The sequence below is a fragment of the Rhinolophus sinicus genome, chromosome 2, assembly GCF_057876585.1.
Source record: "Rhinolophus sinicus isolate RSI-liver-muscle chromosome 2, RSI-T2T, whole genome shotgun sequence".
Lineage (NCBI taxonomy): Eukaryota > Metazoa > Chordata > Mammalia > Chiroptera > Rhinolophidae > Rhinolophus > Rhinolophus sinicus.
In genome coordinates, this window is record NC_142502.1 from 105,574,673 (window position 1) to 105,590,059 (window position 15,387).

The 15,387-nt window shown below is 43.2% G+C and overlaps 1 long non-coding RNA gene and 1 pseudogene across 1 annotated transcript in view; both read left to right on the forward strand.

Annotated features, from left to right (window-relative positions):
* The first annotated feature begins 2,349 nt into the window (after nt 1-2,349).
* Nucleotides 2,350-2,727, forward strand: LOC141571624 (small ribosomal subunit protein eS27 pseudogene; annotated as a pseudogene).
* A 31-nt stretch (nt 2,728-2,758) lies between these two features.
* Nucleotides 2,759-15,387, forward strand: part of LOC109450981 (uncharacterized) — a 29,307-nt gene continuing 16,678 nt past the window's right edge. Inside the window, exon 1 of the long non-coding RNA XR_002137904.3 lies at nt 2,759-3,294. This is a non-coding gene — a long non-coding RNA (uncharacterized LOC109450981). The remainder of the gene's footprint in view (nt 3,295-15,387) is intronic.

The following is a 15,387-nucleotide window of genomic DNA, read 5'->3' on the forward strand; positions in this document are numbered from 1 at the left end:
AGCTGGTGCGTTTTCCATTGGCTGGGTTTGTTGCTGGGGCTTGTTGCTGGGCAAGAAGAAAATCTTTCTTTTTTCTGCTGGGGTAGTAAAGTAGAAATACCTTCCTGTTGGCGATGCAAAGTACTGTCTTTTTCCGTTTGGGGTAATTGGTGAGGACTGGTATGGTGTAAGCTCCCTCTACAGGCCTTCCCAAGTCCAATTTTAATTGAGGTTTCTTTCATTAATTTTCACAATATGTTAGTTTTGTTTAAACCTAAGTTTACATTTAGAATGGTAATTATTTTATATGACTTTTCTTTAGTTGTAGAGGAAAATAAATGAGATAATTGTAGAATTGTTGCAAGAAAAATATGAACAAGAAGTATTTTATCATACCATCTTGGGAAGGAAAACAGAAATTACTAAAAACAAATCCAAAAGGTTATTTCATTACTGTAAAGGTTAGGAGAAAGATTTTGGAAGGTTGAGATGGTCTCTGTGTGATTGTTTTTAATGTGTCTATAATATTTAAGAATATTTGTCAGACAAGAGAATCTGACAGATTAGTTTGTGATTTCAAAGAGAACTGTGTAATTTATTTTAGACTTGTGTTTTAAAGTTGAAAGTTATAAGATAATTTTATTACATTTGCAGACAGTATTGAAATCTTTAATATAACTTGATTTGCCACATTTAGAAGCTTGAATTATTAGGTTTATGAGAGTTATTTATGTGCTTAAGATTTTTTCTTGTTTATCTTGTAAATCTGCCCTACAAAGAATTTGAAGTGCTTGAAAAAAAATCAAGTATATTAAATTTGTAAACGCCATTTAAATATTTAAGAGAATTTAATTAACTTTGTAAATGGCATAAGTAATGTTCGAGTAAATTTAATATGTCAAGCCCATAGGCTAATTGAACATTAATCAAGGAACAAGTTACTGCTCTTATTTTATACAAAATTACAAGATTTCTAACTAGAACATCAAAGGTATGCAAGTTAAACTTAAAAATTTAAGAAAATCTGTTTGTAAATTTACAACTTTAATTAATTGAAAATTAATTTAAACATGAGCAACTGCAAACAGTCCTTTCTGCGTGTGTGTCCCGAGGATATTCACCTTCTTGGTAGCCAGTTAACTCCATCTCATGAGTTCCCGACACTCATTCCTGGGAACTCTTTCACTGAGCCCTGTCTTTTATGGTTATTTAACTTTTATAAGAATACATGTTTTGTCTGAGCATTTTGAGGGCAAGACCCAGGGGAAAGGCTTAGGAAGTACCTGGCATAGAGTGAACCCTCAACAAATGTTAGCTATTCCTGCCCCTCTCCCCCAATCATCTCCATATCCCACAGCATCCACAAACCCAATAAATACTCAATGAATATCCTTTCTCTTGATCCAGTATTTTCTAGGAGTTTGGCTTACAGGAAAACCTAAATAGAAAAAGTGCTTTATGGTAAAAAATGCTCACTTGCAACAAAATTACAAATAACTAAACATTAGGACTATTTATTCCAACAGTAGGGAAATAGTTGAGCAATTTTATTTATTTCTTTCTATGCCACTTTGTTTCAAATAGGATTTAAGGGGTTTTATGGGGGCTGATAAAACAAAAAATCAAGATAAAATATATTTAAAACAAACAAGGAAGGTAAGACAAAGGAAAAACAAAGATAGTAGAGTGGGGGGCGGGCAGGAGTGGGGTTAGCGATACCAAATTCACATTCTAACGTCATATATCTTGCCCGGTATGATTTGCTCTAAGCTTTTCAAATTCAAAACTTATAGGGTCCATAGGCCAAAATCCAATCAATTGCTCTGGAAAAGTTAAACTCTTCTTGAGAGCAAGATCGTAAGAACATCCTCCTTTGAGTAATTAGGAAGAGGGACAGCGCAGTCAACAAGCACCATACTCAACAACTCGTTGGAGAAAATATAGTGACGAGCATTTCCCCAGGGATAGGCTAAGACACAATTCGGTGCCGCCGCTCTATGGAAGGGCTCAATCCAGGTGATTTGATATGGAATGAATAAATAATTGATGATAACCCAGTTAATGGACTGTTACAATGCACGCCACAGAGTGTGTGTATGGGGGGGGGGGCGGGGCGCTTACGTGACAAAAATTAAGTTGAAACATCGGAGGTTACAAAAACACAAAAATATCTATGTGTAGGAAATTATCGGAGTACAATTCACTAAAATGTTAACAGTAGTAATTTCCGTATATTAGGAGTAACGTTTTTTTTTTGTTTTTTTTTCCTTCCTTATTTTTCTTCAGATGTCCAACGGGAACTACAATGGGGAAAAAGCATTTTAAAAAATGAGTCACCCTTTCCGGCGGTGACGACCTCCCCACGAGAAGATGCCTCTCGCTCGGTCTCCATCATTCCTGTCCAGAAGAGGAGAAGAAGAAACACAAGAAGAAGCGCCTGGTGCAGAGCCCGATTCCTACTTCAGGGACGTGAAGTGCCCAGGATGCTCTAGAATCACCACCGTCTTTAGCCATGCACAAACGGGAGTTTGTGTGTTGGCTGCTCCACGGCCCTCTGTCAGTCTACAGGAGGAAAAGCAAGGCTTACAGAAGGATGCTCCTGCAGAAGGAAGCAGCACTAAAAGCACCTTGAGTCAAGATGAGTGAGGAACCATCCCAATAAACACATTTTGGATTAAAAAAAAAGTCACATAAAATCTGAATGCAGATTAAACCAAGCCTCAGAGCAGCGCCGCCGCGCATTCCTACCCCGGCAAAAGCCTGGACCCGCGGTCCCCGGTGTCCCGGGAGGCCCACCGAGATGCAGGTCCTCCGCGCAGCCTAGAGAGGCCACTCAGTTGGCTAAGGGCGGGACCGCGTCGCCTTCAGTCGGCGTGCGGGGCGGAGTCCTGCCGCTCCACGCGAGTCCGTGGAACGCGCCCAGAGGAGCGTGGACAGCGTGCCCTTTACCTTTCTGTCCTCTTTCCCTCGCGGAGTCGTGTCGCCGGCGCCCGAGGAGAGCTCCCTGCAGGGTCGACACCCGCCGCGCGTGTCCCGGTGCCCGGGTTGTCGGTGCCCTGGCACCCTCCGTGTCTCCCGGCCGCCTCGTCTCAGGCCCGACCATCCCCCACGCCTCACGTTTCCACTCGTGCGTATCCTTTGAGGAGTGGTGGTGGGGTCCCCGGGCCACAGTGGCAAAGTTGCTGTTCCTGGAACTGGTGACTTTCGAGGACGTAGAACTTGAGCTTCGGATACGAAGAGTGGAAGCGCCGGGCGCCCTGGGAAGGCTCCACACGGAGGTGATGCTGCAGAATTGTGGGAACGTCATCGCACTGAGTAAGGACCGCCTGGGACCCACGGGCTGCCGGACTGGAAAGCTTAGCTGCCGTGTCGTCCTCACTGGGTCTTCTTCCGTGTGTTCTGGACCGTGTCAGAAACGGGAGCTTCCAGAATGTGTCTGGATAGACCTCTGAGCTCAAGTGTCTCATTTCTTGTTTGTTCCTTTTAGTCAGTGTTTCCTTGTTTCTTTTTTATATTACTTTACCTTTATGTCAGACGAAAAGGCTTGGAGTTTTCCTGTGTCCTTTTGGGGCTGACAGGCCCTCTTTTGGTGCGAATGCTGCTGGATGGAGCTGAGCTGTGTGATCCCCCTGTGTTGACGGGGAGAGCCTTGAGGTGCTACTGGGCCATGGGGCAAGATGATTTCTGCTCTTAGACTCGTATCCCGATTCCTGCCTGTTAAAAGTGGGCAGTTTTCTAAGTGCTCTCCATGATTGCCTTTCTCATATGGTAGTTCTGTCAGCGTTCCCTGCAGTGGGATCCCAGGTCTGGGACTGACTGGTAGGTTTCTGGGGTGGCTGTTCACTGCCGCTGTGTTTCAGGTCGTCTCAGACACAAAAAGGACGTGCCCACCAGCACCATGCTGCTTTGCAGGCCTCTGTAATCTGGCCCCGGAGGAAGCATATTTCTCCAATCTCCCAAATATATGAAAGGAGTGTTTAGCTACATTTGTCACTATAATCCTGTATCAGGATGAGTTAATTAGGTTAAATTTGGGGAGGGGGGACTTTGAGGTGGAGTTTGCCCCCTGGAGTTTGCCAGTCCCTCTTCCTTGGTAGTTAGAAAAGGAGTGCCCCCCCCCCCCCAGTGTTGGAGAAAGTATGTAAGAATGGGATGGAGTTGAACTCCACCCTTGATATGAAAGGGGTAGAAAAAAGTTCCCAGGATAGCATCTAAAAAGGAAAACCAGAAATATAGACTGGCTTTAACTCCCTATTGTCTGTTTCTGTAGTGATCAGCGGAAAAACCTTTATCTGAGAAGCTTTTTTTAGGTTAGAGTGGACAGTAAGAAAATGGAAAGCTGCGAAGTCTACAGCTAATCATGGGGAGAAAGGAAAGAAGGAAGCAAATGGACTGTCTAGAACCAGTGGAAAAAAGCCAAGGGGCGAACAAAGCTTGCTTGGGGTGGTGAGATTAGGCGGGGCACCGGCAGACGTTTACTCTAATACCCAGATTCCTTAATGTGCGACTCTTTTCTTTGGCCAAAAATAGCATTTTCAGTTTATAAAGCTGAGGTGATAAGCCATCTGGAAAGAGGGAGGCCTTGTGTATCTGGGCTGGACAAAACCAAAGCCAGTAGGGGGAGTGCAGGAAGAGCTTTGGGGCCCCTGTGCTGTCTGACTTCCGCTGTTTATAGTAAGTAATTCTAAAGGCTTGTGAGTTCTGCTTAACAGCTTATAGGGTCATTCTAATTACTTATTTCCTCCTGGTTGATTTTGCTATTACCAGTGATTACCCAGCCTTTTTCTCTCAGGTCTTGCTCTGGTTCAGAGTTACTGTGAAAGAAGCCTTAAGGTGGCTTTCTTTCCATCTTCCTCAGTTGCCAGTGGACTTAGGATTTCTAAGTGAGCACAGTGTAGCATTTACAGTTCTTATGTGCTCTACTTAGAAATTGCATCTTCATTTTCCTTTGGAAATGGAAGCAGAGTAGAGAATGGGGCTTCGGACCTGGAACTCCCAAATCATCAGAACGCTCATATTCAAATAAGCACCACTCTGATTCCAGTGGCCCCTATTCTGACATTGGACGGAGAAAAGGTGTTTGTGATGGGACCCCAGCCCTCCTTCCTCACCACTGCCCTCTCAGTGAAATCATAGAGACTTCTCATTCAGGGCAATGGAAAGAAGACCGGAAAGTTATCTCCATAGGACAGCCTGTTTTTGCCCCTTGAAGATGAAGCCCTTCTCTGGCTACGTGGAGGACCGACAGCCATGCCTGTTCTCCGCTCTCATGGTTGCTGCGGGGTTGGGCCCTGGCCATCGTGCAGGATGGCTGCGGTCCCTGTGACCCAGACAGCTTGTGGCAGTCCTCTCCGCGGGTTTGCTGAAGGCGAAAGAATGACTTCAACCACCAGACATTTACACAGTTGGAGCTCTATTGCTGAGGTTAACTTAAACCTTAGACTGTCAAATTCTCTTTAAAAACTAAATCCAGTAAAGTCATCGTTTTTATTCATTTTTACCTCCATGGTCTTATGAGTACAGGAGGTTGCTAATGACCCTCTCCTGGCTTAAGAATGAAAAATCACAGCTTCCAGAAAACCTAGCATGTCTTTTTAAATAGTGCCACCAGGATAACAAATGATTAAGTAACCAATTGGAATTAGACTTGATTGTAAAGCTCACTTTCCCAGGATGTGGTAACAGTCTCTAAAGTCCAGGAGTCTTGAAAGTCTCCTTAAAAATAACATTGGCAAGAGCAGTTTTATGACATTGAATAGTCTTTGCTTTTCTGCAGCTGTAGGAAAACAATTTTTTTTTTCTCCCCGGATCTTGCTGAAACTTAATTCTCCAGTAGTTGGGAAGGCCTGAGGTTTCAAAGCCAGGCTTGGAATTCTGTTAGTACAGGATGAGGGAAAAGAGAGGCAAGTCTAGAAGCTTGGAATTCACAACCCAGAAAGGAAAAGGGCTGAATAGGATAATTACCGAACAGAAAGTGGGGATGTAACAGTCCTGTTTCCCATCTGTAGGATACTTGGGAGGTAGGGTGCACATCAAATTTAACTCCCAGGTGGGCCCAGCTGCTCACGTGGCTTTTGAGCCAGTGGCCAACCTGTAACCCTTGGGTTCCAGTGAGGAAAGGGGAGAGGCTGGCTGGTGGGACAGCCCCTGACTGGTAAGTCCATATGGAGCCACTGCCTAGCTGCTCAGAAAACACCCGCTCCTGTCCCCAGTGGGGGCTGGCATGGTATCAGGAATCTGGGGAGGGACCAGGGAGCAGAGAGTCAGAGATGAGTAATCTCTGCTACCTTTCCTTCTGAAGCACTTCTCTCAGCTCTGGGAGGCAGGGCTCTCCCCCTGGCTCCAGAGGCTCTCTGCTTTCTGTCCGGGATTCCGGAGAGGAAGATCCCAGGGTAGTGTGTGTGGTGAGCCCTTGAAATCGGTCTCTGGATTGGAGGAGGTGCCTTCCCGCCACAGAAGTAGTTTTCAGGTGAAGCGCTGGAATTTACCGTAGGCTCAGGGACCACTTTCACTTCATAGTGTGCCATGTGTCCCAGTTTGTTTGAGGCAGTTCCAGTGAAGTCCTGTGTCCTGGTGTAATTAATAGCATTCCCTGCCACGCTCAGAAGTAGGAGGTATCCCCATTGCACCGATAAATCACATGGTCCCTAGAATTCTAGGACAGCTGACGTTTGCTCCCGTGTCGGTTCCTGCTCTGAATTCCGTCCACCTGGAACCAGTCAGGCTGACTTGCCTACAGGCCCCCTCAACTGTGCAACCCACCCATCCTTTCGTTACCACAGTATCATTTCTGTGGTCGCTGATACTGTATGAGGATGAAAGCTGTTCATTGCCGTATGCTTTAACAACACCCTTCCAAAGGAACACTGAAAAACATTTGAAACCCTGTTGTAAACACCCTGAAGAAAACAGAGCATCAACTGGGAAGTCCTGTGCAGTTCACACGGCTTTACGTTGGTCTTTTTGGGGGACACCTTAGTGCACAAATCAGGGCAGCTGCGGGGTATATGAGGGTTGTTAGTCCAGTGCAGGGTGTTACAATAAGCTGAACTGAGGTACTTCTGGGGAGTCCGCCCTCTCCAGGGAGGCCCTCCCACCCCCACTCTGACTCCCAGCTGCTTCAGTCATGTTTACATTTCCTACCTGGTACCTGAAGACTTGTGAGTTTGTGAACTCAGCTCTCACTTTCCCTTCTGTCTGTGTTACCTGTTCACATTGGAATGGGATGGAGAAGCCTGCTGGCCCCTCAGGGTGGCTGGACAAGTGAGGTCACACGTGACACAGGCCTGGCCCTCAGGCTCACCCCCAAATTCACAAAAATTCCGGTGTTAATAGCTAACTTTTATCGAGCAACTCCCACTTGCCAGGGACTGTTAGAAGCTTTCCCTGTCCTGGCAACCTTCAGGGGGAGGTGCTTTTATCTCCATTTATAGGGTAAGAAACTGGCACAGAGGTTGATAACTTGCCTAAGGTCATCTGAATGATAATTTAAAATACATATATATTTCTTCTTATTTTCTGATTGTATTATACAAGTAATTATTGTTCATTATAGAAAATTTGGAAAATATAGAAAAAAATAAATTTAGAAACTACAAATTAAAACAATTCATTTTTAATTGTACACTGACATAAACCCACACTAGGGGTTGTCAGGGTTGTTTTTTTCTTTTCCTGAGCATAAATTTTTAAAAACAGCTGGGGTCATATGATACATCTGTTTTGTAGCCTAATTCTTTTTTTTTAAAGATTTTATTGGGGAAGGGGAACAGGACTTTATTGGGGAACAGTGTGTACTTCCAGGGCTTTTTTCCAAGTCAAGTTATTATCCTTTCAATCTTATTTGTGGAGGGTGCTGTTCAGCTTCAAGTTGTTGTCCTTTCAGTCTTAGTTGTGGAGGGCGCAGCTCAGCTCCAGGTCCAGTTGCCGTTGCTAGTTGCAGGGGGCACAGCCTACCATCCCTTGCGGGAGAACCGGCAACCTTGTGGTTGAGAGGATGCGCTCCAACCAACTGAGCCATCCGGGAGGCAGCTCAGCTCAAGGTGCCGTGTGCAATTTTAGTTGCAGGGGGTGCTGCGCACCATCCCTTGCGGGAGTCGAGGAGTTGAACTGACAACCTTGTGGTTGAGAGCTCACTGGCCCATGTGGGAATCGAACAGGCAGCCTTCGGAGTTAGGAGCATGGAGCTCTAACTGCCTGAGCCACCGGGCTGGCCTTGTAGCCTAATTTTTAAAATGCCATCAATTGTGAACATTTTCCATGGCAGTACCTACTCGGTTACATCATGTTTTTTAATGGCTGCATAGTCTTATACGTATGCACTATAATGAATTTTGTTCTTAACTGATTTTTTCTATTGTTGGACCTTTATGTAACTTCCAAGCTGTTATAATTAACCAGCATGCAAATTTACAATGAGAAATATATCTGGCAAGCAAACAAGAGTATTTCTGCAAATTGGTCACACATCTTTTCCCTGTAAGAAAGTATGTAGGAAATCAAACTATATCATAGAATTCAGAACAGGGACATTGGTCTTAATAACTGGGGTCAGCAAGCTCTGTGATGGCCTGTAAATGCAGATTTGGACGTTTGAGTAAGATTGTCTACACTGCAGCTTTCCAAGTTACATCAGAGACTGCCTGAACCATGTGTGTCAGGTCTCCTTACCCACACCTTTGGAGATTCCCTGAGGTGAATGGGTTCTGCAGGTGACTAATTGTGTCTCTCTCGCCACCCTCAGGCTCCTGAGTGTCTGTCACCATCATCCCCACGGGCTGACACCCAAACACCTTACATGGCTGTCCATCATGCATACATGCTGCTTGTAATCTTTGCCCCATAACTTTCATCTCCTTGCCTGGGGAGAATCTGTATCTTTGTAACATCTAAGTATTAATAGACAAAATACTAGCTTTACATACTGTTAGATGAATGTATAAATTGGCGGAAACTTAGTATCCTTTTTTCTTGGAGACATTTGCAAATCAACTTAATGTGTGTGCGTACCAGTAATTTTTAAATTCAGGCAAAGAGTTTATTGCTCTATACGGTCCTTCAGCTTTTGTTTTTCCCCACACCTAACGTGTACCCGGTGCTGTTCTAGGCACATGGGGTCGCCAGTAGACAAAGACAAAAGCCCTTCCCTCATGAACTTACATCCCCGTGGGGTGGGGCTTGGGTGTTAGGAATTTCACTGTGGGGCATCAATGTACTAGTATCGGCTCAGCTACTCTTTTGTTACAGTTCTAGTTTAGTGTGAGTTTTGCCAGTTTGGCTTGTTGTACAGACATTTTAACTTTGCTGTATTCAACTTAAATAGTTGTTTTTTTTTAATTTTTGAAACTTTCTTCTTATATATTGTGTGGAGAGTAGAGCGAGAAGGAAAATGAGAGAAGGAAATGTGTGTAACAGGATGCTGCAGTGTTGTGTGTGTGTGTGTGTGTGTGTGTGCGTGCGTGTGTGCGTGTGTGTGTGCGTGTGTGTGTGTGTACATTTCCCCCTTACAGGTAGGATCCTGGAAAGCTATACTTAGTTTAGTTTTGCTGTGCTTGTTTAAGTGTTTGTGGAGTCGCCTTCGAAGCTGGCACATATATGAGTGTAGGCCTCAGATGAGGTAAGTTTTTGCCTCTTGAAGATCACTTTATTATGAAATGTAGCCAAAAGTTATTTAGTGGAGTCTGAAAACCAAGGGACTGACTGCTCAAGCTGGTAAATTGATGTTTTGTCAAAAATATATGTGATGTGCCCTGGGGATTTGCTGGACCTTGGGAGTAGGGGGTGTGCAAATACACTCAGTTGGAGGCTCATTGTCATCACTGGTCGAGCGAGGTCCGGTCCCTCTTATCCCCTATTTTCTTCTTAGCGCACTAACTCCCCCAAAAGTAGGCAATTCTTTATCCTGTTCAACATGTACCTTTTTGTCTTAAGAAAGGTGTACTTTTGTGTGGGGTGGGGTACATTTTCTTTCTTTTTTAAAATGTTTTTTATTATAAAATAAAATTCATGCAAAATATTAAAAATTCAGTCACTAAAGGAAGGTATAAAGAAGAAAATTAAATTTACTCATAGTCCCACCACTTCCACCATAAGCATTTTGATGTATGTACTTCCATCCCCCAGACATTTTTATACAGATATATGTGCGTACATATGTTAACTTAAAATGATTATATATAGCTTATAATCAGTAGCGGTCGTCTGTGGTCTTTCTTACGTAGGGCTTTCTGATACCCAGTCTGCATCTGACTGACTCCTTCTCAGTAGTGAATGCACAGGGTAGAGATTGTTCTCTGTTGAAGAAATCTGGAGGAAGGAGTTCCACGTGGTGTGGTGGCCCCATGATGCCATCAGTGCCCCCTGGCGCCTTTTTCCCCCACGCCTATCCTCAGTGTGTGGCTTCTTAGAGGTCACACCGTGGTCAAAAGATGGCCACTGTAGCTCCAGCCATCGCATTCACATTTCAGTCAGGAAGAAAGAGGAAGCTAACTATGTCAGCTCCCCTTCTCAAAACTTTGAATGCACGTGTGAATCAACAGGGGATCTTGTTAAAATGTAGCTCCCGGTTCTGTAGGTCTGCACTGTGGCCCAAGATCCTGCAGTTCTAACAAAGGATCATAAAAAAAAATAAAAAAATTTTTATTATTTTTTTATATTAGTTTCAGGTGTACAAAACAACATAATGATTAGACATTTATACCCCTCACCAAGTGATAACCCCCCAAGTCTGCTACCCCTCTGACATCGTATATAGCTGTTACAATACCATTGGCTGTATGCTCTATGCTGTACTTTACATCCTGTGACCACACACACACACACTTAATTATTGACATTTAACACTAATCTACTTCAGCTTCAGGTGTATAGTGCAGTGGTCAGGCATTTACACAGTCTATGAAGTGATCCCCCCAATAAGTTCAGTACCCATCTGGCACCTTACATACTCTTTACAAGATTATTTTTATTTTATTTTTTTAAAGATTTTTTTTTTTTTATTGGGGAGGGGGAACAGGACTTTATTGGGGAACAGTGTGTACTTCCAGTACTTTTTCCAAGTCAAGTTGTTGTTCTTTCAGTCTTAGTTGTGGAGGGCTCAGCTCAGCTCCAGGTCCAGTTGCCGTTGCTAGTTGCAGGGGGCACAACCCACCATCCCTTGCGGGACTCGAGGAATCGAACCGGCGACTTTGTGGTTGAGAGCCCACTGGCCCATGTGGGAATCGAACCCTGCAGCCTTCGATATTAGGAGCATGGAGCTCCAACAGCCTGAGCCACCGGGCCGGCCCTTTACAACATTATTGATTATATTCCCCATACTATTTCACACCCCCGTGACTATCTTGTGAGTACCAATTTGTACCTTCTAATCCCTTCACCTTCTCCCCCGTGCCCCCTCCCATCTAGCAACCATCAGTTTTTTCTCTATATCACTTGGTATTTGACTTTCTCCGTCTGATTTATTTCACTTAGCTTAATACCCTCTAGGTCCTTCCATGTTGTTGCAAACGGTAAGATTTCATTCTTTTTTATGGCCGAGTAATACTCCATTGTATAAATGCACCACAATTTCTTTATCCAGTCGTCTATAGATGGGCATTTCAGTTGTTTCCATATCTTGGCTATTGTGAATAACACTGCAGTAAACATAGGGGTGCATATATTTTTTTGAATTAGTGTTTTGGATTTCTTTGGATAAATACCGGGAGTAGAATTGCTGGGTCATAAGTTAATTCTATTTTTAATTTTTTGAGGCACCTCCATACTGTTTTCCATAGTGGCTGCACCAAATTGCAATCCCACTAACAGTGCTCGAAGGTTCCCTCTTCTCCACATCCTCGCTCGCACTTGTTTGTCGATTTATTGACGACAGACAACAAGTACGGCTAACAAAGTATCACACATTATTTTAAAACTTTTTTATTTATTTAAGTGTGTTTTTCCAGGACCCATCAGTTCCAAGTCCAGTAGTTGTTTCAATCTACTTGTGGAGGGCGCAGCTCACTGGCCCATGTGGGGATTGAACCGGCAACCCTGTTGCTAAGAGCACCGCGCTCTAACCAGCTGAGCCAACTGGCTGCCCCCAAAATATCATACTTTTAATAACAGGGCTTTACAGAGCTTTCTGGAAGCCCTGTCCAGTGACTCCTGCTTTCATTTCATTGGCCAAAACTGTATCATGTAGCAGCCCTGGCTGCGGGAGAGGCTGGAAGCTGTGGTCTGTCAGCGGAGCACTTTGTCACCCTGAATACAAGTGTGTTTCTGTTCATAGGAAAGAGGAACGTGATGTTGGGGGGTGACTAGCACAAGTGCTCAGATTGTACTGGAGAAGCTTTTTACAAAATCTGCCCCACTAATAGTCACAGTTCATTTTTGGTAGCAAGTATGATTTCCACTGCCTACCCTTTATGGAAATTCTTTTCTGGGGATGTTCTCAGTGAAACCAAAATAACTTGAAGTGATGGACCTTGTTGTTCTTCCCAGATACACACTCTCCCTGCCAAATATAGTGTCCCATTCTGCTTTGTGAACTAGGTGGCCTCCGGGCGGGGCTGCGACAGGCTCTCCGCTTGGCTTCACATGTACAGGCTTTACATTCAGCCTGTAATGCTGTTTCAAGTCCAGATACAAATATCTAAGATCTTGTAGAGCTTTCATTGCAAAACAAAAAGCTGAAAAATCTCCAAGAACCTGATCCAACAATAAAAGATATTTTTGACACATTCTTGGTCATCAAGAGCAAGTAGATGAAACAAGAATGACAGAATATTTATGACTGCAGTTTTTCTACTTTTTAGAAAGTTTTAAAAATTTGAAAGCTATCCGGAATATATAAAGTACTCCTATAATTCAACAACAACAACAAACTCCATTAAAAATGGGCAAAAGACTTCAACAGACATTTCTCCAAAAGCAGATACACAGATGGCTAATAAGCACATGAAAAGATGCTCAACATCACCAATCATTAGGGAAACAGAAATCAAAACCACAATAAGATACCACTTCACACCCATTAGGATGCCTAGTATAAAAAAAAAAAACAAAAATCAGAAAATAAGAAGTATTGGTAAGGCTACGGAGAAATTGGAACCCTTGTGCGTTGCCGGTGAGAATGTAAAATGGTTCAACCACTGTGGAAAGTGGTATGGCGGTTTCTCAGAAAAATTAAAGATAGAATTACCAATGACCCAGCAATTCTACTTCTTGGTATACACCCAAGAGACTTGCAAACAGGAACTCTGGTGTTTGCACACGCATGTTCATAGCAGCATTATTCACAATAGCCAAGAAGTTTCCATTAATGGGTGACTGGGTGAACAAAATGTGATAGTATATATACATGCAAGGTGTGATAAAAAAATACAGTGAATGTTTGAATTTAAAAAGTTTATTGCAGTAAAAGACACACTGCCATGAATCCCTCTCAAAATACTCCCCCTCACTTGGAACACACTTATTTATTCTTGCCACCTTCTGAAGCAGTTCTGGAAGTCCTCTTTCGTGAGTGTCTTTACTTCATCCTCCATGATGACAATGCTCCTTGTCACATATCACTTCTGGTACGGAAATTTCTGTCAAATAAAAACATTATGGTGCATCCTCATCCATTTTGTTCACTGGATCTGGTGCCGTGTGACTTCTAGCTCTTCCTCAAAGTCAAAATGACCATGAAAGGAAAACGTTTTGAATCAATTCAGGATATAGAGGCAGCCACAACAGTGCAACTACAGACTCACGAAAGAGGACTTCCAGAATTGCTTCAGAAAGTGGCAAGAACGATGGGATAAGTGTGTTCAAAGTGAGGGGGATTAATGGCAAGGTGTCTTTTACTGTAATAATTTTTAAAAATCTAAACATGCACCATGTTTTTTGATCGTACCTTCTACACACACACACACACACACACACACACACACACACACACACACACAATGGAATGTTATCCAGCCTTAAAAGTAAAGGAAATTCTGACCTGCTACAACATGGATAAACCTTGAAGACATTATGCTAGTGAAATAAGGCAGTCGCAAAACGATTTTTGATTCTGCTTATAAAAGTATGTACAGGAGTCACGTTCATAGAGCTAGAAGCAGAATGGTGGTTGCCAGGGTCCTGGAGGAGGGAGGAACGAGGAGTTACTGTTTAATGGGTATGGAGTTTCAGTTTGGGAACATGAAAAGTTCTGGAGCTGGATGGTGGTGATGGTAACACAGCAACGTGAATGTACTTAATACCACTGAACTGTACACTTAAAATTACTAAAATGGTAAATTTTAAGTTACATACATTTTACCACAACTTTAAAAAAAAGAATGGTGGCTGGTTGGGCTCAGCCATGAGAGAGTCTTGTTTGGGATTGTTCTTTCAGCTGGATGCCAGGGAGCAAAGCCATAGCCAACCACATCCTCGTGGAAGTAACACACATGAGAAATAAATCTTTGTGCTGGTTTAAAAAGTAAATAACTAGCTATGTTTTATGTTTATATTTTACCATAATAAAAATTTGCGAAGAAAATTTGAAGTTCTTTGTGTAAAACAGATGTGGAAAGTGAATACCTCTCTTTATCCTTTCCTTCAAAAGTTTAGAATAAATTCATCCAGATTTTATGTATGTATATGTATTTTTTTAATGCAACAAGCTGAACCTTGTTTTTCCACTTACCGCAACTTACTGCAGTATGAAAACACCTCCAGGTCTTTCCATATAAACATACTTTATTCTTTATAGCTCATGGTATCTCATATGTTGACGTGCCGTATCCATCTAGCCAATGGGGATGTATCCTTTATGATATTTTTAGTTGCTTAACTATTCAACAGCCCAAGTTAAGATAAGGTTAGGGTACATATGGCTAAATTTTAAAATTCTTAGAGCGAAGCCTACATGTTTTTTCCTCCACATGAGAGATGTTGGGTACATTATTACCCCAGAGTCTGGTTTCTGAAGTGGATTTGGTGCAAGTTCAGAAGTGCAGGGTTGTGAACACTCCCCCCTTTGTAAATATTCTTGCCTGTGTGTAGTCTCTCCCTGGTCACTGGGAGTTGTTCAGGGTGTTACTAAACCCAAGTTCATGTGCCCACACTTTGAAAAGCCAGAACTCAAAACATCCGGGTTTGGAGTAAGGGAAGGTTTATTGATCGAGAAGGTGCCAAGCAAGAAGATGGGAGACCTAATAGTGCCTCAAATCCATCTTGCTCACTGGACTAGGTTAAGGGTTTTTTTTTGTTGGTTTTTTTTTAGGTTAAGGATTTTTAAGGGATTAGGGGAACACATATGCAGAAGCACTGGTGGGGTGAGTTTTCATTGAGGACGTTGGAACTTGGCCATTTGTGGTAAGAGGTATCAGCACTGGGTCTTCCTGGACAACGGACTCTTCGTTTCTGAAAGGGTTCCAGTGTTCAAGTTCG